General features: G+C 37.0%; 1 pseudogene; it reads right to left on the reverse strand.

The window, feature by feature from the left end:
• Window positions 1–505: 505 nt before the first annotated feature.
• The window catches only part of LOC104855001, a 13166-nt pseudogene continuing 360 nt past the window's right edge, over window positions 506–13311 (reverse strand).

The following is a 13311-nucleotide window of genomic DNA, read 5'->3' on the forward strand; positions in this document are numbered from 1 at the left end:
CAATTTGATGTGTTGGGATTTCACTTATCAATTTTGCATGTGTGTTCATAATTGATATCAGCCTATAGTTTTATTTTTTATAATACCTTTTAATTTTAATGAAAAAAGATAGTCTATTTGAAAATTACAAATTCAATTACAATTTCAAGGGGAAAATATGTAATTTATACATTTACCTTACATATATAAACAAACAAAGAAAGTTGTTTCATTTTTCAGATGTAATGTTTTATCTTTAATTTGTGAGGCTCACTAAGGCTTTTTTGTTCTTAGCACTCTATGTTCACCAGGACATGATCCAAATGAGCCTAGATTTTTAGAGAAAATCCCTTTCCAGGACCTTGATTCCCTATTTACTCTTCTACGAAGGAGCTGTCCCCACCCTGTAATTCTTGTTGTTGTTGTTGTTTGTTTGTTTGTTTGATTGAGACAGGGTCTCACTATGTAGTTGAGACTGACCTGGAACTCACTATGTAGCCCAGGCTGGTCTTGAACTCACAGCGATCCTTCTGCTGCAGCCTCCCGAGTGCTGGGATTACAGGCGTGCACCACTACAACTGGCCCCACCCTGTAACTCTGAACAGTGTGTGGATGTTTTTGCTTCAAGTTGCATTTTGAGAAGCAGTTATCACTTGGTTCTTTGGTTTTATAACATGTAGATAACATGTACTTTGACTCACTTGATTTACTGCTTTAACGTTTCCTAATAGTTCTGTGTGAATGTCACAGTGAATTTTATATTCACTTAACAAGTCTTAAGGTCATAGAGTTCCATATAGTGATTCTTCATTGTTTTCATGTCCCTCACCAGACAAGTATCCTCTGCTTGGGCCAGCAAATTTCAGGTGAGATTAAAATTATCAGCCAGTTCAGCACTGAGCTTGTGACCCACTGGATGGTATTTATCAACCTTAATCACTATCTTTCATAACTCCTCAAAGTAGATAGGAAAATTCACTTCTACTTGAAGGTCTTCAATAGCAAAAAGTGATGCCATTTACTGAGTGATATCACCAGCCAAATCAATATCATCAGTATCTACAGTAATCTCTCTACTGGGTTTTATTCCATAAAGATGTGGAGCACATTGAAATGGAACATTCTGAATGGCTTCTAGTAGCTGAAAGTTCCAGTTGAGCCATAGAATAATCCCGTCCCCACTCTGTAAAAATAAAGTTAACAGAACTGAGGCATTTACTGGCAGAGTCTGGGCTGGTCAGTGCATACAGAAGAATTGGGGCAGCTATCTTGTCAAGTAAAATACATAGAACTGGGTGCTGCTTTTGTAATCCCTAGGGCTTTCAACAAGGATGTCTTTGGGTGGTGTACCTACAATACAGATAGAGTTGGAGAGGATGTGAATGAGGGGATGTACCACATGGCTTTCACCTACAAAAATTCCCTCTGCAAAAATCAATACTGCTTGCATGAAAATGTCATCTGAAATAGAAACACACAATTCTGTATGTGTAGTTACATCTCATTTCTCAGATTGACTGAGGATACTGTGGAGCCTGGTATTGGCTGGGATTATGTCCCTTTGCCCATTAGCTTCATTCAGCGTACTGTTCAGTTCAGCCTTGGAATTTTCTTCCTAGTTACAGAGTTCCAGCAACAGATTCTGCTTTTTCTAACTCAGTTCTCAGATATAGGTCCTGCTCCATGCTGGTGTCCATGAGGTATCCCCTCATCTCAGCTGTGCCTGGTAGGTACCCCCACATGGATGTGGCCATCCATTCAGTAACCTCCCTCTACTACACCAGTAATTGCAGGAGAAAAATTGTCTTTAAAGATGAGCTCCCCACTTCAGTCACTTCGAGTATCAACCTTCCCATTAGACCATCTGGTTATCAATTCATCCTATGATTTTTGGACTTCGTTCTCCAGGATTGGGCTGTTTGGTCATAAACTTGAACCATGCCTTGGATAGAGCCTACCCAAATTGGCTGCCATCCATGGGACAGAGAGATGATCATCTCTGTTTCTGTCATTTCTGCCACAATCTCATCTTCTTTAAAAACTCGACATCAAAATCCTTGGATTCAACACGAAGCTCTTTCTTCTTTCTTATCACCATCAAAGTCACACAAAGCTGAAGAATGAATGTTGTCTCCAGTCACTGTCCAAAAGAGATAATTTCTTTCATGATCAAAACCATGCACAACACAGTTTCTTCCAATAATTCTAAGAGGAGAGAATACATTTCTTATTGTCCCCAGCACATTTGTCCCATCTGCTATAACTCTGTAGAATTTATCTGCAATATTGTAGACATCATCAGCCAAAAGATTAGTTTGTGTCTCCACTAAAAGAGCACTGTGGCCAAGCTCAGGGTTCAGTATTCCTGTAGTCTAGCTAATGTTCACAGGAGAAGCATCAGATTCCAATGGGCTCCAGAAGGCTCTCTGGGTAATACTGGCTCAGGGCATAAGGATTGCTAATTGAGTGGCAGGGGCCAGGCATGGGTGAGTCTCGTCATGGCACCCTATGCCTACGTGTGAGGGCTGATTTTTTGGTACAGTTTCAGGGTGAACACACACAGCAGTGTGATACAGTGGCTCAGGAAAGGACTGGTGCCTCACTCACTTGAGCGAAGAGGGCAGCCAAAAGACCCAATGGCCCCAGCTATCTCAAACAGCACCTTACTAAATCTGTAGTTTTCTCTTTGTGTAATATCTTTGTCTAATTTTAAATAGAGAAATGTTGACACTGCAGAGTGACTTCATTTTTCCAAAAGACTTTATCTAAAATTATCATTTCTTTGTTAAATGTTGGTGGAACTCCCCAGTGAGGCCACCTGTTTTTGGAGTTTTTTCCACATGCTTAGGTAAAGACGTGTGTAGAATATAAAATAATTGGTTCATAGAATTTGAAGATAGAGTTTAACAGAGGCTGAGAGAGTAGAGGGAGGGGGATGAAAGGTTGATCAATTTGCATTAAGTTGTAGTTAGATGGGAATAAGAAGTCAGGATGTGCTATTATAGTAGGTAACTCTAGATGACAATAATATATTGTGTATTTCAAGAAACTAGAAGAAAGGAATTTAAATATTTTCATCAAAAAGAAAAGGTGAATGTATGAAGAGATAAATGTATTTTACCTGATTTAAACATTGTACAGTGTATCAAAATATTATAAGGCATCTCATAATTGTATAGTTTTCATGTTTTATCAAATAAAAAGAAAAAAATGTTTCACTAAGGATAGACATTTGTATTGCATGTATGCATAGAAGAAGATGCCCTATATTGGTAGTTGTTGGTAAATGTAAATTATAATCAAAATACTGTATTGCTACACACTTATTACAATGTCCAAAATTAAGAAGAAAAGATTGGTCATCTTAAAGTGATGGCTCAGGCTGTTGGGAATGTAAAATGATAGAATATTTTAGAAAAACAGTTTGTCACTTTCTTTAGAAACTAAAGAGATACATATTATATAATCCAGTTGTTCCATTATTAGAATTTACTCGATTTAAAGCATACTTCTCTATAGTGACTTACACACAAATATTCAGAGCAGTTTTATTTTAATACCCCCAAATTAGAAACAACATCAAATTTTAATCAATAGGCAATTGTATGAAGCAATGCATACAATAGAATACTACTCAGCAATAAGACTAAGTAAATTGTTGATACATGAAATGTGGACTAATCTAAAAAATAATTATGCAGAGTGAAAGAAGCCAGACCACCAAAGCGTATCTGCAGCTTAAAATCATTATTTAAATCTTGTGAAAGGCAAACATTCATAACAGAAAGTAGATAAGTCATTCATTGTCTGTGACTAGCGGGCAAGTAGATACAGGTGGGAAGTACACCGAAACTTTTGAAGGTGATAGATAGGTTCGTTATTGTCATTGTGGCGATGACTTTGTATTTGTGTGTGTGTTTGTGAAAATTTTACGAAATCATTATATGCTTAAATATGTCAACTATTTTCAGTAAAGCTGATAAAATGTTGAACACATCAAAATAACCATTAAAAATGGTCAAAACATGACTGGGGAGAAGGTAATTAGCATTTTTGTATAGGTTACAAAGGATTAGAACTCAGTAAGTACGCAAACCTCTCATGAATCAATATGAAAAAGTCTAATAGAGAAATGTGTAAAAGTAGTGAATAGAAATTTCACATAGAAGGATACATCAGTGGATCTCAAATATATGAACTTATACTCAATTACTTCTGTATGTGAATTCAAAGTACTTTCGAAATTATTAAAATTGAAAAATGAGACCAAAGTAAGAATAGGTGAGAATATGGAACAGTACAAATTATTAGCCATTATTAGTGTATGTACAAATTGATATTACCACTTTTGAAAATAATTTGCTATTATTACTCAGGAAAATTGAACATGTTCTAACTCTATAAACCCTCACTTCCAGTATTACCTGTGTATTTAAATAAATTGATGAATTGGATTCATGTAATTAAGAATACTTATGGAACATTGCTTAAATACAAAATATTCTACAGTCTACATGTGTATTAAAAGTGTAATCAATATATAATTTATTGGGGATTCATACAGTAAATATTCATAAAATACCATAGACATACAAGATAAATTACGTCAACATGATTATACCATGAAAACAATGTTGACTAAAGCCAGCAAGTCACAGATGAATTCTTACAAATTATATATTTCAAGAATGAGCAAAAATGCAATGTATGTTTTTCTAGAGGAATGTAGTTAGGTAGGTAAACAACAACAAAACCCAACAAACAAAGCCACAAGAATTATAAAGGAAAGCAAAAAAATGACTACTTCATGATATTGTTTTTATTTGGTAGGGACAATGAGAGACAGTCATAGGACACATCTGAAGTATGAGAATATTTTGCTTCTGGTCTGGCTATGTGAATGTGTATTTTCCTTTTTTATTATCATTACCATTACTGAATTCATACATTGGTATTTATATACTCTTTTTTAGATATGGTCTACTTTATAATTTAAGAATATTTAATACAAGGGATAGGAGAAAAATAGGACAGGAGGCAAAGAGACTAGTTACAATTCTAGTGCAGCTACCCACACAAAAGAAATTTGAAAACATAAGCTATGAGTTATTATTATTACTGTACTAGGGATTGAATAAAGGGCTTTTGCACTGAGCTAATTTCAAGCCTACCTTTCGGTCTTTCTTTCTTCTTTCTCTCTTTCTCTTCCTCTCTCTTTCTTCCTTGGTTTCTTATCTTTATACTGAGACAATATCTTGATAAATTGCCTAGGCTGGCTCAAACTTGTGATTCTCTTGCCTCAGCCTCCCAGAGTGCTGGAATTACAGGCCTATCATTTGGAAGTGGGAGAGGGGACAGTTTAGACAACCGTTTGGGATTAAATGAGTCAACATAAAGTGTCTTTGTTATGGTTCCGATCTAAAATGCCCCACAAAGTCTTTTGTGTTCAGAGGCAGGGCTTTGGGAAGGTGATTGGTTCCCGGGACACTTTACTCTTCAGTGGACTGATCCACTGAGGCGTTCATAGCTGAATGTGTGATTTAAAGGCAGGGTTCAGCTAGAGGAAGTGAGTCACGGGGGGTGTGCCTCTGGAGTTTGTGTCTCTCTCTGGCTGTTTCTGCTTTCTTTGCCTCCTGTTTGCCATGGGCTAAGCAGCTTTTCTATATCATGTTCTTGTGCTGTGATGTTTCTGCCTTGGAGTCAGCTAACCGGGGACTGAAACCTCTGAAACAATGGGCCAAAAATAAATCTCTTCTCCTTTAAGTCTCAGTTGTCAGATACTTTTGTCGTGTTGACAGGAAAGCTGACACAGCCTTTCATAGTTATATGATTAAAAGTAAAACACAATGATTATTAGTTTATCTCCTTCAACTCTTTTATCACTGATGCCGCATACCATACATACGTGTAAGTAGATAGCAAAATTATGCTGATACATTTTCAGTGCTGATTCCAAGAACTCAAACACCATCCTAAATACTCTCAAACCTAACCAATCCCGTGTTAGAAGTGAAGGTCTAGGGCAGTTAAGACTTTGGATGTAACACAGTAAGGTAGTGCTTCTTAAACTTGAGCATCGTTAAGAATCACATTTGCACTATCACACTTTATCAAAAGTCTGGTGATTTGGGATCCACAAAAAAAATTTAATTGGCTTTGGTAAGGATTAATTTTGAGTTAATAGGTTTGGGTGAGGTTCAGGAATTTGCATTTTTGAGATAATTACTCTCCATTTGTATTAATGAAAATGGTTTAGCCTAGACTTTTGGAACAATGGTTTTACTGGCTATGATTCTAGCATTAGACCTGGTTCAAATAAGGGCTCTGCATTTCCTAGGTGTGCAAAACCTTGGGCAAGGAATTTCACTTCTCTGTGCCTCACTTTAGTCTTGTGAAATTGGAATATCATAGTTCCTACTTCATAAAATTGTTGTCTGAATTACATCAAGTCCTATATTTAAAGGGTTTTAGTGCAGAGCCTGGTACATAGGAAACCAATCATAAATTTTAATTATCATGATTAATATTTTTGGTAATAGTTATGATTTTGTTGAACAATGGTCAGCTGGTGTCATCCGGGTACTTGACTAACAAAAATTCCAAATTCTCACCATATGGATTTTAGGATCAAAATTTCTTCATAATTTTATATACATCTTTGATGGCTTTATATTTTTATGGACCCTCTGGCTTTGACTTCTTGCCTCAGGAATTTTTGTTCTTTGTCGCACCATATCTTTTATTTTCATTGAGTTTATTGGTAATTTTTAGGTATACAGTACAGTTACATTCATCATTGGAATCTTGTACCTTTACATGACAGACCTTGGTTCTCATTTTTCCGCACACCCCTGCCCTCCCTTCACCCCCCCACCTTTCCCCATTTGCAAAGACTTTGTTTCCATTTTTTCCTTTTCTCATATTTTTCTTTTCCCTTATTTCCTTTCTCCCACTTCTTCCCACTTCCCCTACACCTTGAGCCCTTTTCTTCCTATTTCACATTATCAGTTATACAATTTGGATCTTATTTACACTTTTAGTTTTTCACACCCGAGAAACTGTTCAGTATTCACACATGTGTCCTATTTATTTCACTTAAGAGTATGGCCACAATCCACCATATCTTATGGCGATTAATTTCTCTACCATCATTTTAAGGACAAGGCAAAAATGGTCCTTTATACTTTATCATTTTTCAGAGCAAACATGAAGGCAAGGCTACTGCATGCAGCAGAACTTTAACTGATGATTTGTGGGTCACCTTAAGTACCACATAGGAAACAACTTAGAATCACGTTAGATCTGCTATCTGCTTTGCCTGCACCACCCCGTACATCTCAGCCTCAATATCTTGCCGATTCTTCTTATTCCTCTCTCTAACTTCCTTTCTGGTATTTTTAATTTTCTCGTATCTAGAGAAATCAGCTCTCTCTAGTCGCCCCTAAATTTCCAGTTCCTCCTTTTAAAAAGAAAAAATCCTTTTATTTAGCAAAGTTCATCATTTCTAAGATAATAATTATGGCTATTAGTAGCATATAATATAAACTAAAATGTGGGATAAAAGTAAGACTTCAATAGGGTCAAATTTCTCCATTTTCCTTGCTTTTCCTAATTTCTAGAGGCTGCTCACATTGTGTTGTTCTCAGTGTCCTTTCTCAGTCTCCAAAGCCAACAACGGCGTAGAGCCCTTCTCCACTCACATCACTCTGATCTCCTCCTCCGCCTCTCAGTGCTACCTTTAAAGCCTCTCGTGATTGCATTGGGCCCATGGGGATTATCCACGACAACCTCTTATTTTAATGTCACCTAATTAGTAACCTTAATTCTCTTTGTCCTAGAGGTAATTTATTCACAGATTTTATGAATTAGGACATGGACATTTTGGGGAGTGGCATTATGCTGCATACCACATCAGGTAACCAACAATTTTTAATGATTTTAATTGAGAAAAATCTATGACTTTGTGATAAAGTCCATCGCCTTTTTCACGGGAGGAAAGGAGTGCTCCATGGAAGCTCTATAGAGAAGAAATACTTCTTTCTTAATGCTATTAAACAAATCCTTATAGTGGACTTTTACCATTGGTTTTAGAGACAGAACCTCACTATGTAGTTCAGACTGACCTGGAACTCACTATGTAGCACAGGCTGGTCTCAAATTCAGCGATCCTCCTGCCTCAGCCTCCCAAGTGCTGGGATTACAGGTGTGAGCCACCAGGCCTGGCTTATCTATAGTGGACTTAAAAAAAAAAGTTCAATTTAGATTTCATCTTCTTTAGGTCACACGAAATTTCTGCTCCTCCATTGCCAAGTCTCAGGGGGCTGCTAATGAGTTGTCTTGCCCAAGTTATAAAAAACAGAAATTTAATCCAGTGTAGGCCAATTGAATTTTCTCCTTACAAACTGAACTGGGGGGAAAGAAAGAAGATTAATTTAAGAATATTTAATACAATTTAAGAATATTTAATACATCTCAATTCTTCCCCTTCCGAATCCCTCTCCCTTCTTCCTCCATCTATATATCTCCTTCCCATTTGCAAAAGATTTATCTCTCCATTTTCTATTATCTATCTTTTACTTTGCTCTTTGAATCATTAATTCTTTGAATTTCTTATGTAAGAAAAACCCTGTGATAGTAAGCTTGTGTGTCTGATTTATTTCACTTAACATTATGTTCTTAAGATGCAGTCATTTTCCTACAAATGACATGAATTTATCCATTCTTCTCTATGACATATTACTCCATTGCATATAAATTCTACATTTTCTTTATTCTTCAGTTGATGAACGTATAAACCATTTCCAAAACTTACTTGAGTTGTGTCACTATATATAGCATTTTTAATACATTTGGAAAGACACCTAGAAGGGGAAATAGCTGGTTCAAATGGAATTTCTATCTCTAGTTTTTTGTGGAATCCCCATACTGATTTCCACAATACTAGTTTACATTCCCACCAACAATGTAGAAGGGTTTCTTTTTTCCCCTGCAGCCTCCCAAGCATTTGCTATTATTTGATTTTTTTTATTATAACTATTCTTTCTGGAATAAAATGGAATCTCAGTATTATTTTACTATCATTTCTCAAATGGACAGAGATGTTGAACATTTTTTTATGTATGTAGTGGACATTTGTACATCTTATTCCGAGAAATGTCTGCTCATTTCAATTGCCTATTTTTCCATCATGTCTTTCATTGTATGAGGTCTAATTAGGTAGCTATTAATATATTCTAGATATTAGTCCTCTGAGACCTAGCTGGAAGAAATTTTTTCTCATTCTGTGGGCTGTCTTTTTTGTCTTGGTTGTTTCCATTGCTTTGCAGAAGTGTTTTAATTTGATATGATCTCATATTTTAATTCTTGATGTTATCTCTTATGTAACTGAGGTTCTATTCAGAAAGTCCTTTCCTAGGCCTTTGTCTACAAGTTTTATCTATTTTATCTTCCCGAATATTAAGTTTTTCTGTTTTATTACTTAGGTTTTTGGCCTATATTCTTTTAGTACGTGATGAGCGATATGGGTCTAGATTCAATCTTCTGCGTGTGGATGGCCCATTTTCCCAGCACGACTTATTAAAGAGGCTATCTTTCCTCCAGTGTGTAATTTTTACCCCTTTTGTTAAAACAAGGATTAGATAGATGGTTGAAAATACCTGGGGCTGTTTGTGCATCTTCTGTTCTCTGTTCCATTGATCTGCATTTGTTTTTATGTCAATACCATGTCATTAAAAAAAAAATCACTGTTGCTTTGTTATTTAATTTGAAATCTAGAATTATAATGCCTCCTGCCTTACTGTTGTTGCCCATGATCTCTCACGCTATGCTGTCTTGTTTGTTCCCATATAAATTTTAGGAATTTTTTTTCTAGTTCTGTGAAGAACACTCGGTATTTTGATTAGGATTGCATTAAATCTATATATCAGTTTTGGAAGTATGGCCATTTTCACAATATTGGTTCTTCTTATCCATGAGTGAGGAATCTCTTTCCATTTTCTGGCATCTTCTTGGATCTCCTTTTCAGAGTACTGCAGTTTTTATTATAGAGGTCTTTCATTTCTTTTATTAAGTTAATTTCTAAGTATTTAATTATTCTGAAGTTTTGTGAATGGTATTTGCCTAATTTCTTTCTCAGTGGCTTCATTATTGGTATACAAGTGTGCTACTGATTTTTGTGTGTTGATTTTGTATCCTGCTAACCTGCTGAATTTATTAGTTCTACAAATATTTCAGTGGAATTTTTTTAGTTCTTCTTTGTCAAGTATGTCATCTGTAAATTAATGATTTCCTAAACAGATGGCTGCCCTGATAACTAGAATTCAAAATTGCGCTAAGGAGAGTGACAAATTATGCATTCAGCCATTCTTTTATTATTAAATCTAGACTATAAAATGGCATACACTTTAAACTCTTTACAGAGGACAGTATTCTAGAATTCTAGAAATACTCTTTCCAGGATAGGGCTAAAAATTTTGATATACTACAAACCTAATTTTTTGTTGTTTTTGTAATTGTTTTTTTGTACTCAGTGTCTCACTATGTAGCCCAAACTGTCCTCCACCTCAAGATCCTCCTGCTTCAGCCTCCTAAGTGCTGGGACTACAGCCATGTATAATCATTCTCAATTTAAAACCTAATCTTATTGAGGACTGAGGTTATGTTGCCTAGTTATGGCACATAATCTAGTGTTCTATGACTTACCACTGGAATGACCTTTGCTAACTTCTTTATAGTTTAGTTTTATTTGGTTGAAAAATGGAACATATATATGTTTGTGTTGTTTTGTTGTGGGGATCAGATAAAATAAAAGCTTGTGAACGTATCTTCTTACAGTATTAGAAAATACAAGGAAAATCATTTCCAAAATGGCTACCACTGGTACAATTTTTCCTACTACGCAATGCAGCATGCTCTCAGATTAGCAAAAAAAAAAAAAAAATTATATAGAAGATTCAGTCTTTTTTGGGGGAGGGACAATTCCCTTCTTTCTGTGCCTGCTTAGGGAAACAAAATACAGTTGTGCCTCTGTACTTCTCTATGATATACCACCATAGTACTCCTATGGACTATTTGGCTGAATCTAGAAACCCAATTAATATGAGAGATTATTAAAAGAAACATAAAACGTTTCTATCAATTTTACATGTATATGAAGAGTTTCTTTGAAAAGTGAAGTCTGAAGAAATGACCAACATACTATGCCTGTAACTTTTTGTGTTTTGGGGTGTTTTTTGTTTTGTTTGGTTTGGTTTGGTTTGGTTTGGTACCAGGGATCGAACTCGGGACCTTGTGCTTTTGAGGCAGGAAGTGGCATCACTGAGCTAAATCCCGGCCCCAACTTGTAACTTTTTAGATCAATGGTTCACAACCCCTAAGCCAGAAACCTGTACTGTCCATGGCCTATTAGGAACCAGCCCACACAGGACCGAGCAAGGCCAAGAGAGTAAATCTTCATCTGTATTTACAGCCACTGCAGATAGCCGGCATTACCAACAAAGCTGTCTCTGTCAGATCAACAGCAACATTAAATTTTCATAGCAGCATGAACCCTACATGTACACTGAGCTTTCATTATAACCTGATTAACCAAGGAGGAGGAGGAGATGCTAATAGTGCAGCCCATCTACAGAAAAAAGGAAACTGGTTCCTGGTGACAAAAAGCTTGGAGATTTCTGTCTTAGGCAATTAGAAATTTGTGCAGGAATGAAAAGACAAACATATTTGAACCAGGGCAACAAACTGTGGGGCTGTTACTAAAATATATATGTAGGGGGATGGAGAAGCTCCTTTAGTAGAAGATAAAGTCTTATGTCAGAGTTTGTTTATTCAGGTTCATGGAAGCCCCAATTACCAATGTCTGGTGATAAAGGCTATTTTCCATCCTTGGTATGTGAAGGACATTCCTCCAGAAACAATGTGGCTTGCTGAATGTAGTGAAAGCCAAGCCAAATGCCCCTTTCTGGTTATAGTTTCACAAGTGATTTCAGCTTGAGAAATCAATATGCTAATTTGACGTAATATAAGACTGCACACCATTAACTCTTTCAATTTAAATCTATCCGATAATAGCTGTGCAACCTTGGGAAAGTTACTTTTTTGTGCCTCAGTTTGGTAATACATAAAATGTTCATAGTTACATTACATATTATATACTGTTCTTAAGAGGATCAAATGAGTTACTACTTGTATAGCACTTGGAAGATAGTGTATTTGTTAATGTAACAAAATTGACCATAACAAATAGCAGAAAGAATATACTGAGAAACTTCCAGTTATCATTCTGATTTTTTAGTAGAGTTGTTTGTTGTTGTTTTTGTTTTTTTGCGGTTTGTTGAGACAGGGTCTCACTATATAGTTGAGACTGACCTGGAACTCACTATGTAGCTCAGGCTGGTCTCGAACTCAGCAATTCTTCTGCCTCAGCCTCCTGAGTGCTGGAATTACAGGCATGTGCCACCACGCCTGGCAGTAGTGAGTTTTAAAGAAAATAAATTATAAGAAATTTCCTCTGTTTTTTCTTAAGTCAACAGATATCCACTGAACATCTAGTAATGCTTGGTGATGTGAGGACACAAAATAAAATTATGTGGGTTCATCCCTCCAGAAGTTAAATGTCTCTATTCTGAATTTCTAATAAATGTGTACAGAGTACAATTCCAAGGAAAGTAGAACATAAAATAGCAGAGGTCCACATAAATCATCTAATAAAGCTCACAGTAAATTCAAGGGCTCTTAGCTAACTACATATTAATATACAATTGGGTAGAAATTTGCTAAATACGATGATGCAACAGAAGATCTGCAAAAATATTACTTTCCTTTATCGCTTCCTCGGAATCTGACAAAACCTGAGAGAGTCACCAGGTAAGTGTATGGCAAGTGAACACAGCCCGCCCTGAATGCACCCAGTGACGTGTGGACCGATTTAAGAACCGGAAACAATGTGGTGGGTTCAAGGAATACCTAGATATGCAAGGGAAAGAAGCTCCAACAACTGTGACTAAAGACCGGGCATTTCTCCAACTGAGGCAGGCGGGGTCCGCAGCGTGCAGAGGCGAGACCCAGAGGTGTCCCCGTCCCCATCCACACCCCGCGTCACCTCCGACCAGACAGGGACGTTCCAGTGGGGAGCAGGCAGGCTGAGTGGCCCACACGATACCGCCGGACCAGCTCCAGGGACGGGGGGCCGGTCTGCCGAGGGATCTGTATTCTCTCAGCTAACGGTTTCCACGCCGCCTCCCTCTACCCGAGACAGGCCTGGCTCCGCATTCCGAGCTACACCCGCGGAAGGACCGCGCACTGGCCGCCCCGCCCTCGCCCTCGCCCCCGCGC

This window comes from Fukomys damarensis, unplaced genomic scaffold, assembly GCF_012274545.1.
Source record: "Fukomys damarensis isolate Sample0158 unplaced genomic scaffold, DMR_v1.0_HiC HiC_scaffold_33, whole genome shotgun sequence".
NCBI lineage: Eukaryota > Metazoa > Chordata > Mammalia > Rodentia > Bathyergidae > Fukomys > Fukomys damarensis.